Raw genomic sequence first — 17,630 nt, 5'->3', positions numbered from 1 at the left:
CGAGTTATGTTGCTGCGAAAAGGGGTCCCCCCCCAAAGGAGGGTCTCACTTTTCGCGCATAAGATTATCCTTGGGGATGCTTAACAGTGTTGCCTAGGATTTGCCGGCCACAGCTGGAAGCTTTCGGGTCTGGTTGTTGGAGGATTATATTCTCGCCACTTGAGGCCGGTCACAACCTTTCGTTCACTATTGTTGGGAACATTTCCACCGATACACTGCTTCACCGCAGGAGTCAACCGGAGCCGGAGGCGTAAAGTGGATCATTACTTATCCATCTACCTTCGATGAGCCGCCCTTGGGTCGAGCCCCCCGAGATTTGCTATTCATACCGGATCGCATCGTTTGATGAGGTGATTAATCAGCTTCTGCCCTCGAAGAAAAACGCCATCAAATAAGTTCTTGCACCAAATGTGTGACAGTCACGTGGTGGTGCGGAAAAACCCCATCCAAGGCCAAGACGCCACGAAGGGCCGGATCCACCAGTTGTCTTTCCACCCGCCACAAAAACCGTGAAGCGGAAGAAAGCCGAGGGGCGAGATATACTAATCTGTGATACGAAAAAAGCAACCATTAACTTCCCAAATAAGGGTTCACACACATAGTACGTTCCGACCCATCGTATTAACAAGGATTGACCTCCTTTTTTGCCACCTTTTTGCCCTCCTCGGGGCACCGTGTTTTGTGGGTCGGACGAACAGAAAATTCTCATCGCCCCTTCGGCTGAGCCGGGCTACCGGCCGGGTTCTTGAAGACGGTGCGCGGCCGTGGGTATGTGTGGACACATCGTTCGACGGCACGTACACTCGAGGGTTACAAGCAAATGACAACGGCAAACAAAGTTGCAGCGGAAGATGAAGAAGGAGTGGAAAAAACCGGCCCAACGCCGGAGACGTGGGAGCCCGAAAAAACCTCAGGGCGGGACCGCCGTTCACGTATTTACTTTTCTAATTCCCAAATCCAATGACCCGGCCGGGCGGCAGTCGGCAGACCGGAGCCCTTCGCACCATAAAGTGCTCACCCCGATATGGGGCGAGCTCGGCGCTTTCTTCTCGGCCAAAAAAGCGGCCGAGCTGCTGCAGCCGGCCGGATGTGTTCTGGTTATTTTGTTGCTAACTAACTGAAAACAACAAATCCCGCTTCCGGGCGCACCGGATGCCACCCGGATCGTTGTCCTCGGCTGGCGAGAAAGCCAACGTGGCCCAAGGGCCCCGAGAACGGGGCGTTTCGTGGAATTCTGGAGACGGAAGAAGCACTCTTTGATTGTTGCCACGATTCCCTCGCCGACCACTCGTCGCCGACGGGTCCGGGGACTGGCTGTCCACTCCATTTCGGACTACGGTTTCGTCCTCGCTGCTCCGGAACGTGCGTGTGTGTGTGTGTGTGGTAGGGCTAAATCGACAGTATGTAGGGCTTATGTGGTACCACACGACCTTATCGTCGTGCCGTGAAAGAAACCAACCGACTCTGGTGTCCGTTAAGCCGCTTGACGATGTTGCGAAAGACTCCCGGCCCCCGGCCGGCAGGCAACCCATATCTTTTGATCTTCTCAACGATGCCAATTCTGGACGCGGAGAAAAAGATTAGAGGCACGGATTAATGTGTTTATTTTTGACCGTTTTACCAAGTTGAGGAATCTGTCCGGGTCCGGGATCTCCCGTTTCTCCCACTTTCCCCTTTTTCCCTCTCGGAACGGCGGAACTGTTGGCGTTGGAAGCCAGCAAAAACTTTAATTCGGAAACGGGGAACTTTCTGGCAGTTGCCATACGCTACTCGGGTGACGGGAACTCCCGGTTAAGAATGGGGGTTTCTGTGCTGTTCAGAAGACACAACACAATCTACTAGCAACAGATAGCGAAGGTACGAGATAGATCGTCGCCGGAAACTGGAATCGGGACCGACGGCAGGTCACGGCACCCAACGCAATTTGATCAATTGACGATAAATCAAACCCATTATGCCGGAGCAGCTCTAAATCAACCGGACGGGACACGTCACCCATCGGAGCGCGTTATTCCCGGAGAAAACCCAATCACATTATTTCGGATCGGTTAGCTGTGCGTGCCCCGTCACTTGTTGATGAGGCGTACAATCGGAGACGGCCGATCGGCCGATTCGTCTCGGAAAATCATTAAAAGAATCTGCAACAGGAAGTTCAGTGAAAGCCAGAAGACAGCTTCAGCCCCCGAGTCTTAAAGCCTCCGCCTCCGATTTGCCAGGCCTCCGGGGAAACGAACGACATTTTCCAATCTCCACAGGATATCGGATGGCATTACGAGTGCAAATTGGACTTCAACCGAAATCGAATCAACATTGGCGCGCACCGTACGTTCGGCGCTTGCCGAGCCTCGGGCAGAAACAAACAACACCCGGGACGTCGATCCCGAGACGGCGTGCCGAGAAAACTGTTAGCAAATTGAATTTTCGAACAAACTTGTCCTGTCGCTCGCCCCACCCAGCCCCGGACATACATGTGTTTCCGTCAAGGATCATAAAAAGTAGATCACGATGGAATCTGGCCCGAGTGTCCCGATACTACTACGGAAACTATGGCCAGTTTTAGTGTCGCCCGGAACGGAAGAACTTCGGCAGGGGCACATAAACACTAGCCAATTGTTGCGATTGTGTGCCGAGAGCGTTCACCGAGCGCATGGCCATGGCCCGGCACGATGCGATGCGAAGAATATGTGTGATACCGAGAGAGAGAGCCGCGCGGCTGATCCGCTGGAGATGCCGGCAGCAACAAATGAAAATTTATGGAGCTCAATAAAAGCTTCCTTTGAAGATGGTTGCCGACCGACGCTCGGATTGACGCCTGCGAAGGACAGACAGAACCCTGCATCCCGACAGGGAGTATCTTAAAGGAACGATTATTTTGAAGAACATTCAAGCACTGAGCGCAAAATATAAATTAGTTTAAGCCCCTCATGCTCGTAGTCTATATGCTCGTACAGTAAGAAGTATTAATTATCAGCGATCCGCTGGGAATGACTGCAGCTAGAGTTCTCCTTCATCGGAGCAGAGAAACGTGACACAATCCGTATTCGCACACTTGGACACTTGGACAAGACCAAAGCCGAGCCGGATTAAAATTATGCCTCGGGTGGCTGCAACAGCAGCCGGTGTCGGGAACACGGCAGCACTGGCTACGATTGTTGTCTAATTGAGGTCATGTTAAGCAAGCACCAACGGCGACGGTCGTCAGTACCATCGAACAAGCGGCAACTGTTCAGCAGTTGTTTTCGTAGCCATCATTAAGCAGGATTAACGGATGCTGCAGGTCCCGGCTTAGTGCAGGAGAAACATAATAACAATTTAGAAAGCTGCACCTCGCCCGGGCCACTTTAGCTACAGTCACCAGTGGCGATTGCGGTACTGATCCCGGGGTCAGTTTTAAACTAACCGCTCCATTGGCCCCACGTATAGTTTGTTTGTAAATGTAAAGCTGGACAGAAGCAACCCGAGAGGGTTTAGGAGATTAGTGGGCACATACAGTAAGCGCGGCCCCCGCGGCCTGCGATAGGGCCAGCTAACCTAGGATACTCTCCACCGTGCTCCCCGTCATCGTCCTCGTCGTCCTCGTCGTCCTCACTGCCATCCTCGTCCAGGGTTGGCCGGCGGCGACGGCGGTGGCGAGCTTGATGCAGCAACCCCAACAAGCCCTGGTGGTAACCATTTGCATCGTCGTACTCGTCCTCGTCCGCGTAATCACCGAGGTATAGGTGCCAGTCCTCGTCCGCGCTCTCCACCGCCGCCCGGTAGTAGTACCGTGCGTCGTACGATCTGTGGCCATTTCCGGTTCGATGCTCATCTCTTGCGGCCATTCGGTTGTTATCTATCGTAAGGAACGGTGAGCCCGCACCGCGGTTCGACCCATTACCGTCCAGCGCTCGGCGGACCGTTGAAAAAGGCGACCCCAAAGGCGCTAATGGCACCCGGGTTGGCCCCTCCTCTCGCTCCGGTTCGTCAATTACAATTTTAATTTGCGGAAAATGGCGGAGCTCCCGCTCCCGGTGGTCATTATTGTTTTGATTAGGTTCATTACGGCCGCTGCGACCCGCACCGTCACGTGTGCGGTGCTGCACGTGCGCACCGGTTGAAGCGCGACGCATGTAACTAACGACATCCCGGCCACCGCCACCGACGCCACTCTCACTGACGGTTGATATTTTACGTGATGTCATTGTTCTGCGGCGCAGCTTTCGACGGAGACGGAGAATGCGCTTAACCGGTGCTCCAAATGACACTATTAAATGTGGGCTATTTATCACACGGGGCGAGGCGAACGGAGACCGTCAAGAAAATGCAAGCTCCAGCGTTGTGCGCAAAAAAAAAGATCCTTAATTCGGTTAGTATCGCACCACTCGCATTAACATCCGGAGCCGGAAATGGAGTGCAATGGCGATTCGCATCGAAAACACCTTTACGTGATCGCCGGGCGTGAAAAAGGTCGTTGGGTGCGTGCCGCACCCAACGATGGAATGCTTTAACGGACGAACGCCGGAAAAGTCTTCGGCAACTTTCGCACTGTTTCTGGACCCACAATGAATAATTAGCCTGACGCCTGACTTTTGCGCGCCCCCTTCGGCCAAGTGTACAAGGCTTCCAAAATCAACCCAAACATCGCTAAATCACTCCCCTTCCCCCCGCCGAAAAAAGGCCGGCCCAAACCTGGCGCACCTGTTCCAAAGTCCACTCGGGGCGCCCTCGATCCCGACCACGGTATGTACGATAGTGTGATAAAAATAAAAACGCAAGTAGCAACACTCATTAATCTTACGCACGGTGTGCGCACATCGACTCGCTCTCCAAATGAGTCTACTTTCCAAGATAAACAACGCGCCTCTTGGATGGCGGTGGTGGCGGCGGCCGCGGCCAGATTGCCCACCGACAAATGGTTTCCATCAGCCGAAGCGTACTTCAAGACACGCAGCAGCATGGCTGGCCACGCGCACCAGCCGAGAACTTGTCTAAAGAGAGAGAGAGAGACCGAGAGATGGAGCGAAAAAGATGCCAAAGGCCATGAGGAAGGAAAATGTCGTACAGCTGAACGATGGAAATGTGGAATCCACGTTGGCTGTTGAATTGGGTATCCACACCGGCGCCACTCGACTTAGACGCAGCCATTCCGAATGGCTGCGTTCTGTCCTTTTTCTGGCAAAGCAAACTGCGAACGCACAACGACCCAAACAGGCACAAAGTTGTATTGTTTAGATGGACACCTCGCGCCACATGTTTTGGTGAAGTTGTTGCTGACTTCGCGGCTTACGGCGAATCGGTAAAAATAAATCCATCATTCGGACAATTTCAATGTACCCGTTTGCTTCGATGTGTATCGCACGTGGCACGATTCGCCGTAAAAGTATGATGTGTTCATCAAACGCACCCCGGCGCGATGGTGGATCATCAACAACTCACTAGAATAACGATTGTGATGGCACCGGCGGGATTTGATGAGCCCTGCCCTCCTGCGTCTTCTTTCCGGCACCCAAGACGATGGTCGGCCAAGAAGCTGGTTACGCACACAGAAGTGCGAAGCGGCACTAAAAACGCATCTCTTCTCCTCCTCCGGCTGGCTGGCGACTCAGCTGGGCGCGTCGCCCAACAGTGGCGAAAGATTTGCTCGTTAATTGCTCGTTATCCCGGTCGCCGTGGCCATGGGTATCGCGCGGCAACAGCGTGAAGAACAACTGGCAATCGTCAGCTCAGCCGGCCCGGGCGACTGTACCAGCAGCAGCCGTCTGGTGAGTCTGAGGGAGGTCCGATGGGAAATATGCGTATGTCCCGTGGGTGTGCTGAAGTTGGACCGTCTTTATTTTTTCGCCAGTTGTTGTGACTCATCTTGGCACTTTAGAGCTATTTGTTTCCGTTTTCCGCTTTTCGGTTTTGTTGCCTTTGGGTAGTGCTTTTTCCTTTTTTGTCTGTGCCTGTGGGTCGCAGCAGAAGGGCCAACAAACACACGCCCGCAGTAACAATCTCCGGTGTTTGGCAGCTGGCACCGCAGGATGTCAAGCTAACGAGCAACGCTTAAAGCATTTCGGTGTATCATCGTTTTGTCACCGATACACTTCGCCGACAAACAAAAACATTTATGCGAAATGCTCGTTGCGTCACAATTATTCCGATTCATCGGCATATCCCCGTTCCCGGCGGGCACCAACTTGAGGGAATTGTAGATCGCATCCGCACTGGGGCCTCCATCTCACTCAATCGCTGCCACTGTGCTGTGTAGTTAAACGGTTAATTATGGCCGGGGATTCCCGCCGGCAGCTTGTCAGCTGTCAGTCAAATCGGCGGATGATTTGATGGGCCGCGCGCAATTATTGCGGGATAAAAAGCCCTCACCGATTGCCAAACCGCGATCGACAAATGGTTCCATTCAGCAGACCAGATTCAGCTGCCCGGTCGAAACGGCACCCACGGGACAGCCAATCTGTCATGGAGTCTTGAATACTCTGTCGGTTTGATGAACACGTTACATGACACTAATTGATTCGCTCCGACTTCGGGATACTGGGGAAAAACGGTCTAATTGCCGGCAACAAACAAAGCACTGCCGTAAAGTCACCGCCGCGTAAACCGCGCTCAGAGGTCGTCGGAATCCCCCCCTTGTTCACCGTGGACCATGGAGTCAAAATGTGAACGAAAAAATGCAAATATCGCGAATCTAGTCAAGGTGAACGTGAGAAGCCTCGATGGTCCTTGGAACGTGCTGCGATTGCGATTGATGTTGTTGGCTCATTTGGCAGCTTTCCTTTGGCGGCCTGTCGATCGGATCAGATATTGGTCCCTGCTCAGGCCAGGGGAACACAAAGGATGCCCGGCCGAGCGGCGGCTCGTTACACTCTTCGTGTTTTAGCCGCTCAAACATGCGCCCCAGTTAACAGTCACTTAAACATTTTACGATCCTCCAAGCGCACCGTGACAGCACGCGAAATGAATATTGAAACGTGCGTGTCCTTTAAGGTTATGAACGTGCTTTCGTGCACGTTTTAGCACCGCTCCGCGTTACACGCAGCATAATCGCAGTGTTTCTAATTCATGAAAAGTGTCACCATTCAGTGAACAAAAAAGCGTTCGCAGCACTTCCACCGGTTAGGCCACAAATGTCCGGCGCTACGAGATGCACTCGACGAACGAACGATGCACGCACTTTTTACGAGCCCGGTTTTTACGATTTTCACGACTGGAGCCGCACGCTCCCGGACACCACGTGCTGAAGTGCTGAAGTGCTGATAAAATCGTGCGTTGATCGCCATTTTTTTATTCATTCACTTTGTTGCTTCGGCGGCACACACGGTATGTGGCAAGCGTGGCGGTGGTAAAAAACCTGTCATTTTAATGGCCAAGTTATTAGTCGGTGCGACTACGGTGGCTCAACTGTGGCTCATCCAAGTCCAAGAGTTCAACTGGCCGCTTATGCCGCGCTACCCAGACGCCACCGTCTCGCATAAACCAGCAAAAGCGCCAAAGCGCCAGTTTGTGGCAGAAAACAATTCCACGGTGGCGGCCGGCGCGTATTTGTACAACAAAATCAATTTCGATCGCCGATCGGTACGCGTCCGGACCGCTGAGCGCTGCGCTTCTGCCAACAAACCGGCCGCAATAATATTTTCGCTTAACGCAGCGAAAACAAACAGCAACAACGACCACAAACAGTGTCAATAGAAAGGGGGTGGCGGGCCGGACGCCACGCTCGACCGCAGGCATTTACTGAGAACCGCTCGGGAAGCATGTTTCACTCTGCCGGACCGCTACCGCCGGAACGTCGGACCGGCAACACAAATAATGTTATTAACACTTCAACACTGACTGACTATGACTGACTCGGGGGGCCACGAGAGAGGGCCCGCCCGAACTGTGTGCTTGCGGCGCCAGAGTTTCTCGCACAGTTTCTGGCACAACTTCTTCTTGCCGCGCTGCGATGCCGCCAGAGCTTCCGGATGTCTTTGTTCCTCCTGACTTTGCCGGCACGAGTCGCATGAATTGTTGAAGATGCAGATCTGGCAGATGCAGTGCACACACGACCCGCTTGCCTAAAAGGCGGGTCGTCGTCGAAGGGAGCTCATATTACTTTCAAATACGGCCAACGCTCGGCTACGCCAGTCTGCACCAGGGCAACCCGCTTTCGGGGATGTGTAATGAACGCGTCTTGAGAGCGAGCGAGACACGACACGACCCGCGGGGCGCGCGATCGAACGGATTGTGCGGTTAAACAGTGCGAAATGTCTTCAGACACTGAGCCCCGGCCGGCCGACAGCGGAACACCCGGGCCCAGGCTGTTTAGAATTTCATAAGCTTCATTATTAAACCCCGCTTCGGGAAGGGGTCCTGCTATGGAGAGTGGTCTGAGCTATTCGCCCGCGCACACACACACAGGGATCGGCCTTGTATTTGCGTAATTTCGATCGGTACCATACACTCGGCGGGCGGTATGGCCAAAGCGATTGGTAGACGTCACTCATCGTGCCTTTCGCTCTAACCTTCCCGGGCCGGGACCCCGTGAAGACTTTCTTTCTCCACTGCAACCACTTGCTCTTACAGACAAGCGCTCGCCCCGCCGGATGCTGGCCCCTGTACTCCGGGCCCGGTAATGACTGGTAAAACGAGGTTCCGCCTGTAACGGGAGGGAGATTACTACCAAACTAATTTTACTGTCGAATGCTAATGGCTTCATCGGGGCGCACATCGACAGCACCGCACCGCATTTGATGTGTTGGTGGGAGACACGGTAACGGTTGGCCTGTTGGCCTGTTGGCCCTGGCCCCGGCCCGTTTCCCGAGATGGAAAATAGACGATCGTTAGCAGCGCCGGAGAAGCGAGATGGAGATTTTTCCAATTAGAACACACAATTCAGCAGATCACTCAATTTAGACACGGCTCCGCCAAATGGCTACATTCACTCTGACGCGAGTGGGCACTAATAAAATTACGCTCCGGGGGCCCGGGACGTCAGGAATGCCATTAATTAGGGTTCATCTTCCTTATCTCCCCGGGGGCAGCCCCGGATTTCGTGGGAACGACCGTCCACCGACTGTTTAAACGTCCAAAAATCACTTTGGCTCGCAAGACGGCACTTCCACACAGCATGGCCACATTGGCAGATGCTCGGCAGGCAAAGACACCAACTTTCTTGTCAAGCTGTCCAACTCAAGGCAGCATCGCGCCCGCCCAAGTAACGCTGAAGAGTAACCGGACGAGCAACGCACCGGCCAGAGATTCAAGTTACAACTGATTCATTATGCTATTTTTCCGTACCGTCCGGGTCTCGGGCCTGGTCCTGATCCTACACAAAACTGCCGGCCGGGACCGGCTGCTGCGTGAAAGTGAGAGATCATCTTCGATTCACGCAGACCGAAGTACGTGGTGGTGGTGCGACCGATTTGCCCTAGAAACCAACTACTCGAGATCTCTTCGCCACGCCCCGGCCCCAGCCCGGCCCGGGGTTCAAGATTCGCGGCACTGTTTATGTAGTCGAATCACTTGAAACACAGATTTCGATAAGCGACCGACCGACCGACCGACCGAGCACCACGATCCACCGCAGCGAGAGAGTGAGCGAAAGGGGACCAGCGATCGAGTGGATATAATCGATCTAGATAGATCCAGGAGGTCCCGAGAGCCGACCCACCGGTTGTGACGGTAGCCGGATTCCGGGTGCCGATGGGAGCTAATTTTCGGAAAACTCCATACACCTCTCATCACCCGGTACTTCATCAGCGCACCACGGTACGCGCGAGGAAAACAAATGGAGCACGCAACAAACTCCGGACCCTTGAAGGCCCGCGGCCGAGGCGTCAGAAAATGGCGTCTCCACCGCGGAGCGGAGGAAAAGTTCCGAGCCCGCATAAATTAATCACATGCCCCGCGCCCCGCCACGGTGTCGCGCGGAATGAAATATTTTTCAATAAACATTTGCCCACTAGCTGAGAGTCGTAAAATAACAACACTCGGCCAGGTCTGGGTTGTGGAAATATAGGGGCTATCGGAAAGTATTCCATAGTTTGTGTTTGAAGTGGACGGCTTCATTTAGAACATCGAGAGCCATCCGATTTAGAGCAAATATGCGTTGTTTAGCACATTAATTGGTCGTCTTTAGAGTTAATCTTTTGTCCGAACATAAGATCATCCCTTTCAATCGGAACAAATAACGTTTATTTTATTTTCCCGACGCCGCTCGGCTGCAGTAAATAAATCGTAAACAAACCCATAAACAACTGTCACCCGGTTCTGATCTGAAAGTAATTAATTATTTCCCTGACCTTCGTTTGCTCGAATATTGAGCAATAACAAAAAAAACCAATCATGATGTAGTTAGATTTCGAAACGGCAGCAAACTTGTGTTAAATCGCTTGCGACAACGAACCGCTGCACATGAAACGGACATGTTTTCCGGGAAAGAATAATTTAATTTCGTCGGCCCCTCCCGAGAGACGGGCAGTTTTCCTCGTAAAAACTAAACGGTACCAGCAAAAGCTAAACGATTCACCGCCATCATGTTTGGCCGCCCGGCCGGACGAAAAGTTGTCCGACGGTAATCAACCCCAGGACCCCAGGTCTCCAATCGGACCGATATGTGGCAAAGCAATTTCCCTGACCAGGCCCACCGACTGCCGCACACGGCCAACTCTTCACTTTCCCGAGGGAGTTGGCCCTTCGGTGGCGCCAAACAGAATCTCGCCGCACCGATCGAATCGTTCACCGAATGGCACTAATTTGGCCCGAAAAAGACAACTTTCTGCGCCACTTCCGGGCGACTGTCGTTATCGGTGGCAGAAATTGATCCATTTCATTCGCCAAACTTTGGTCTCCGCACGTGTTCTCGTTTTGCGCTCGTTTTACGCCCGTCTTTCGGCACCGACTCGGACCCTCGGTGATTCCATTTTCAACTAAAACATTTACGGGCTCCGTGGGAGTTCCGGGCGCCACTCGCCGGGATTGTCGCCGTTGGTTTGGTTTAAAAATTCAACCCAACACCTAACGACTTTCCCTTCCCTCCGGGGACCGAGCCGGACCCCAATCACCGCAACCAGAGCGTCCCAGTGGGGCCAAACAACGCGTAACAAGCTCACAGGCTAGCTAGAGGCCATCGGGGGTCTTGTCCGATGTTCCTTTGGCTTGGTGCAGCTCGAATGAATTATTTACATGCGCCTGATAGTAGCGATTTGTCCGCCTTTTTCGTCACCTTGATTTGCGCGCTTAGAATTATTGAACGAACGGTCCACTGGCCCAACGTCCGCAAGCCGGGGGAAAAAATGTGACAAACTTCTGACGGGTTCACGAATCACGGGTAAATTATGCTCTGTTATGTTCGTTACTTTCGTTCGCTGGCGATTCGCATCATAAATAAATCCTTGTGCCCCTTGTGTGCCCGGGCCCAGTGTGCCCGGTGTGCCCGGTTTTCCCTCGGCGGAAACGTAATAGCGACCGACCGAGAGACGAAGCCCGCCGCCGTGGAGTGATGAAATGAAAGATTAATTTTTGGTATGAAAACTTCAAATTATCGTTCACAAGTTTCCGGCGCCCAGGGTCCAGGGCGGCGGCCACGCAACAGTGGCGGGAAATTGTTGCTGAACATGTGTGCAAATAAAAATACAAACACACACTCTCCATCTCTCTCACTCCCTCTTTCTCTCTCTCTCTCTCTCTCTCGGTAAGCCACAAGATTGCGTTTAAAACATTGAACTTTCCGAAGAATTCCCGGGTCCGCCGAGGGAAGGTGTGCAAAGAAAGTAAACCTCACCGCCGGAGCGTAGTAATTTCGAACACAAAAATAGATGCTCGACGTCTTCTTACGCCGGAGGTGGCCATAAGCCCTCCGACGGAAGGCAGGGAGGCAGTGAAGCCCGGTGGAAAAAGAAAGGAGTATTTTCTGATTTTCGCTCACTTTCGCCAGCACAGCGGCAAGAATCGCGAATGGGAACACTAAAGACGAAAAAGAATGGTAACCACGTAAGTTGTGTGTGTGTTGTGGGGCGAAGGAGACGGCCTGAGCTAATTTCATATGCAAAATTTTCATTCACCAGTTCCAGGGTAAGAACCTCCCGACGGAAAACCCATTGCGACAATGTGTAAAATGCGAAATTTGCTGTCTTCCTGTCGAAAACCGGAAACTTCGGTGTGCCGATGACGATGCAGATTGTTTCCAAACATTATTTGCCACCATTGGTGCCCATTTTTGGCCAAAGTTTTCCTTCCGTGCCACGTGAAACCCTCTCTTGGTGTTGGTGACTTACTCCAGAACCGCAGGACGAGCAATGAAATCCGTAACAGCGTCCTTTTAACAATTACTTCGTCAGGAGATATTTTGCGCTCATCTTCGAGTCTGAAGTTGTAATTTCGAATGCGCTCTAAGATGAATGGGGCATACAACTATGCCTCAGAGAAACCAAGTATTAAAAGTTGGAAAAGTTAAACGTGGTACGAAGAGCCAGTATGATCAGAAGGCGTATCTGTCTCAGAGCGCAGTATCCAGGCTAAAGCGTTCTGGAAGTTTTAATCCATTTGTGATGGTTTTTCTGGCCAAGCGACAGCCAATTGACTGGTCTGAAACGAAACCAAGATTCCATCGAATGCCTATTTAATGGAAAAAATGATAAACATACACCTAACCCGAACCGGTTTACTCCAAAGTTCCGAATCGGTTCCGAATCGGCTTTGATTACGCCGCAAGCGGATATGGAACGCAGACCAACAGAACGATGCAACAAATTCCCCGTTTTTCCCAGTTTTGCCAAAACCCACGGGTTGGTTAAGCCGATGAGCTGCGGTCGGAATGGAAATTCAACCGCAACGCTTCCTGCTGTTGGTTGGGTTTTGCTAGTCTCGCCACTCCTCTGCGAGCAATCAGTTCCACATCCGGGGGCCCGGGCCCCGGAATTAATGCACTGGCTCTGGGCGTAAAAAAAACCGGGTCAACGAAACGGGTTGCCACCATCAGAAGCTCGGACCTGAGGGCCCCAAAACAAGTTAACCTAATTAATCCTGCCGTCCGCCGGACCCGGATAGCAGCCAGAGGTTGGCTGGTGTGCTTAGAGGTTGACATTGTTCCCCGGGTTCTTCGCCACGGCTCTCGGATTACCCACAGGAACCGCCCCCGGGCCGTAAAGCGGCTGACGCGAAGCAGTGTGGCCAGGAACATGTGGGTTGAGACGCCACGCAGCGACCACCGGAAAACATTAGCGCAAGTAGGTTGTTGTAGCGCGATGGTTGTTTTGTTTTACCCCCCTCTCTCTCGCTCCCTTTCTCACAAACCGTCTCTCTTTCGCTCCCTGTGGCGACTGATAAATTTAGAACGCCTTCTTTCGTCCGCTTCATCCAACGACCATCCAACGAGAATATTACGCCAAACCACGATCCTCGAGACCGCGTGGCCCAAGGAAATTGATCCAGGAGCGCGAGAGTTTTAGGACCCCCTCCCCTTGGCCGCAGGGTCGAAAGTATCTTCGAAATTAGGTAGACGCCGCGGGCCATCGGCAGCGAGCGACGAAAAATGTACACAACTCCCCCAACGGCCAAAGGGAAAATTTCAACGTAAAAACCGCGAAAAAGGAACAACATCCATACATCATTATCGACACGAGCACTTACACATCTCGCACACTCCCTAGCTCCAGCGAGGCCCTCTACGATCGCCCCAACACACATCGCAGTGACAGTGCCGGTGAACCGGGCTCAGCGGAGCAGCAGCAGCCGGCGGCTGATGTGATTGTCACGCGAGACCTTTGCCATTGCTACGTCATCATTTTTCACGCCAGCGGCGCACTTCTGGCATGCGTCGCCGCACGTGTTGGCAAGTCACCTTAACAGTTTGGTTTCGTTTGCTTCGAGAAAGTCCTTGTTTTTTTTCTGGTACCGGTCGAGCACAAGACGGGCGCGCCCAAAAGTGGCCCCGCGATGGTCAGAAAAGAATTTCATTACGGCGCAGTTGTAGAGACTTTTCAATCCACACTCTGTACCAACCAACACGGGCCCAGAAGCCGCAAGGATTGGTAAACATGTGCCGCAAATGTGCCACAATAATGGCGGACCCACGAAGAACGACGTGACGACGGACAAGGGCCGCGTTCGGTTGATAATCCGGCGGCACAAGATTATGACGCTGATGTCGATGACGATGATGATGGTCATGATGATGATGATGATGATGGTGAGTGATGAGTAAGTCGGTCGAGATAGTGTTAGTGATGAGCCAAAAATTGCAAAATGATGGATGGCCGCCCAGGCCGCGTTTAGCGTTCCTTTTTTCGGCGGTCTGCTTCTCGTGCACAGACACACGGCCCAACCAATAGCGGGAACTCAGTACCACACAATCGGCGAATCATTTGGGCATTGTGACGATTGTTGCTGCACGAAAGGGGATCTGCTTTTTATCTTCCATTCTGGGCTTACAGTAAACGGTCGCACCGCGCTCGGTAATGACGTGTGCACGCGAGCGTCACGATGTGTCACGATCCGGGGTTCGCCGGGGCGGCCCGGCTCTCGAGGACCACCACTCGATGATGCGTCGGATTTTGAAGCACTTGATAAATTGTTTCCTATCAGCGGAAGCGACAGGTTCGCGTGCGAGATTGGCCGTCGACGGGGAACATATTGAGCCACTCCGGGCTACTAAATGCCTGCGTCTGTTCCTGGTTCAGGTGCGCCTCTCGTTTGCTTTGATGTTGAACGGGCCAGTTCGAATGGGCCAGTCAAGGGCCGACCGAATGTACACCGAAGCTTCCGTGCGGTGTTGGTAAATATTGAAATAATTAATTTCCACTCACCGCTGCGTGGCTGTGGGTCACAATTGGGGAGGTTTGAAACATTCAAATTACCTCTGCCGTGTTGGTTTCAATTAGCGCTACCGAAAGTGCAATGCGTAGTCAGCAGCCGTTTAAATTACACAACTTTTTGCCTCTCACATTAATTCCGTTTATTAAATTAGAATGTTTCCAGTGTTTCTGGTGTGAAACTTGGAAATCGCACAAAGTTGTAATGGCACCCAAACCGAATGCCATCCGCCATGCCATGCAACAGCAGGAACCCACCGAAAAGGTTAACGGGCTATGATTTATAGAGGGCCAGATTTTTTGCAAGGGAAATGTTGCCAGTCGGGCCGGATTGGAAATTGGGTGATAATAAATCTTTCGCCCTCTAATTGACAAAAGGCGAAGGAGATGGCGACGGCGGTCGCAGCGCAGCAATGGTAAGACACAAGACACGAAACCAACGGTCCAAAGCTACAGTGAAAACGGTCGGTTGGTGGCCCAGTCAGTCATCAAAGTGGTGCCGAATGCGTTGCTGGTTGGCCGTCTCAGTGGCCAGCAGCAGAGTGCGCACGGCGCCAGCAAGGAAGAATTCGCTCCCCGAGAAATGCAAATGGGCTGACTGATAATGGAATAATAAATTATTTTAATGCAAAAACGCGAAGCAAGGTTGATTAATTACCTATTTATGCATATTAGCTGGCCGAAAGGTTGATGGTAAATAGAATTTACAGCGGCAGCACTGAGACTTTTGGGTTACATCTGACGTTGAAGGTTTACGGAAAGGAAGCGTGAATCGTTCTTTTTTGTGAAACTTTCTTTTAACACCCTTTGAAATGTGCTTTAAAAGTTAAATCAAACCACACAAACACACACAGAGACACAGACACCGCATGTGATGCTAAAATCGAAATGTTGTTAAATAAACTTTCAACACCACGCGGTGTGCGGCCGTCACATGCTGGCAGCATGGAACGGCAATATGGCTCCGGTGGCCATGATTTTAATGCTCTTCGCGTACAATGGTGTAACAGCACACGCGGTCGCGGTCTGCCGCCGGAGGAAACGTGACGACGGAGCCCGACGGAAAACCTCATCAAACGTGTGTCGAATTTCCCGCATTTCATCTCGATGCTTCTGATGAGTAAATTGGAAGTCGCCAGAAATGCCATTTGCACTGTCGACGCCATGGCACCGCACGACTCGTGTAAAGGGCCAACTCTTTCCCAAAGGGATGGTGTTGTCCCGGCCCCGAAAATGATTGGCCCCCAAGTAGCGCGCGCGGTGTCGGGAATCTTCCCCGGGTGGTGTCGGTGCCGGCGACACAAAACGAGCTCCATTTCGATCAACGACACTGTTGACATCATAAATTTTCCATGCCATCATTTATTGCCGTTTTTTCAGCGAATGGCACCACGGCACCATTCACCTGCCCGCCGATGTGTCGAACGATTCGCGAGATCGAACTTTGAACCGGGACACGAGTCGGCAAAGGATTTGATTCTCCGAAAAGGGGGAAGCATGAGCGCGAAACGTGGTGACAAAATTGCTCCACAAGATCATCAATCGAAAGTGAAACCGAACTCGAAACAGTCACACGAGAAAGCGGAATGGTAGCAGATCGGCACCAGTCGGTTGCCTAATAAATTCACCTCCGGAGAGCTGGAAAGTGCGGTCCGTTTACTCGAAGTGAAGCGACCCGTTACCGACGGTCGGCCGCGGGAGGTTCGCAAAAAATATGGCAAAAGTTGGTGGCGATATTTACGTCTCAATCATTCCTGTCGCTCGCAGACGGACGGCGGACTAGGTTATGGCGCCGCCACAAATCATTCCCGTCCTTCAGGCGAGAGTTTACGTCGAGCGGAATTGAAATAGACATCGTGCCCACCGGTCGTAAAGGGATCCCGCCGCAGTTACTTTATCGCTGTTCGTTCGTATTTAATCAGTTACATTTTTACTGAAATAAAACGAATTCTAGAAATGAGTGAAAACAAACTAAATGAACGCGACAAATACTACATCGACGAGTTTCGCAACAATTCTCGAACTCACTCAAAACGTGCCCATGGAACAAAAATCGAATTCAGCCCCACCGTCGCGTATCCGATGGAGCGCTCCAGAAGGTCGACCAAAGAAATGCTTTCCGTTTCGAAACGGCCTGGCCACTTATCACAACAACCCTTCGGGAGAGATTGAATTTATTTTACTGGTCTTGGAGCGCCTTCGGATTCCTGGCACGTTACTCCGGGCGTCCCAGTTCATCGGCCGACGGGGCTTTCGGTCGATTAATTGCACCTGGAAACGAGAAACCACGAGCGAGGCTACTACAAATAGCGTCCACCGAGGGCTTACGCAAACACAGTGCGCCAAGATTTACCGGTCCGAGCCCATAAAATGTATATTTATTGGTGCCCGAAACGCAAAGCGACCAACCAACCAGGCACTGGAGGCTTTTCCTTTTCCGAAACCGCTTTAACTTGGGCCCATTGTTGGCCAAAGTTAGACGGGAGATTGGCATTTTCGGCGATACTTGCCGCCACGTGGACCGGCAGTCACGGGGCGTGAAAGCGCCACGAGCCTTTTGATAAGCCATCGATTGATACGCTTCAATGGTTTCGTTCAGCCATTTTATTATGTGTGAGCGAATCGATTGAGTGTCGCTGGCTGGCAATGCTTTTTACGTCTTCTGACGGAGCACTACACCCTTCTTATGCGCAGCGGAAACATACGTTTTCGGGTGGATGAAATTCAGTTTTACACACACCGCGTTCAAAAATCGGTTTTCATGTTAAAAATATGTACGCAAAACTTAACGCTATGATCAAAGACATTGTTCAACATCAGAAAGCTAAGGCCGGCAGCCTGATTGCCGAGCAAACAGTTTTT

General features: G+C 52.1%; 1 protein-coding gene across 1 annotated transcript in view; it reads right to left on the bottom strand.

Annotated features, from left to right (window-relative positions):
* The window catches only part of LOC128268196 (potassium voltage-gated channel subfamily KQT member 5-like), a 91,279-nt gene that overhangs the window by 62,457 nt on the left and 11,192 nt on the right, over nt 1-17,630 (bottom strand). The window lies entirely within an intron of this gene.

Source organism: Anopheles cruzii, chromosome 2, assembly GCF_943734635.1.
Source record: "Anopheles cruzii chromosome 2, idAnoCruzAS_RS32_06, whole genome shotgun sequence".
Taxonomy (NCBI): domain Eukaryota; kingdom Metazoa; phylum Arthropoda; class Insecta; order Diptera; family Culicidae; genus Anopheles; species Anopheles cruzii.
This window is presented reverse-complemented; position numbering and strand designations above follow the sequence as displayed.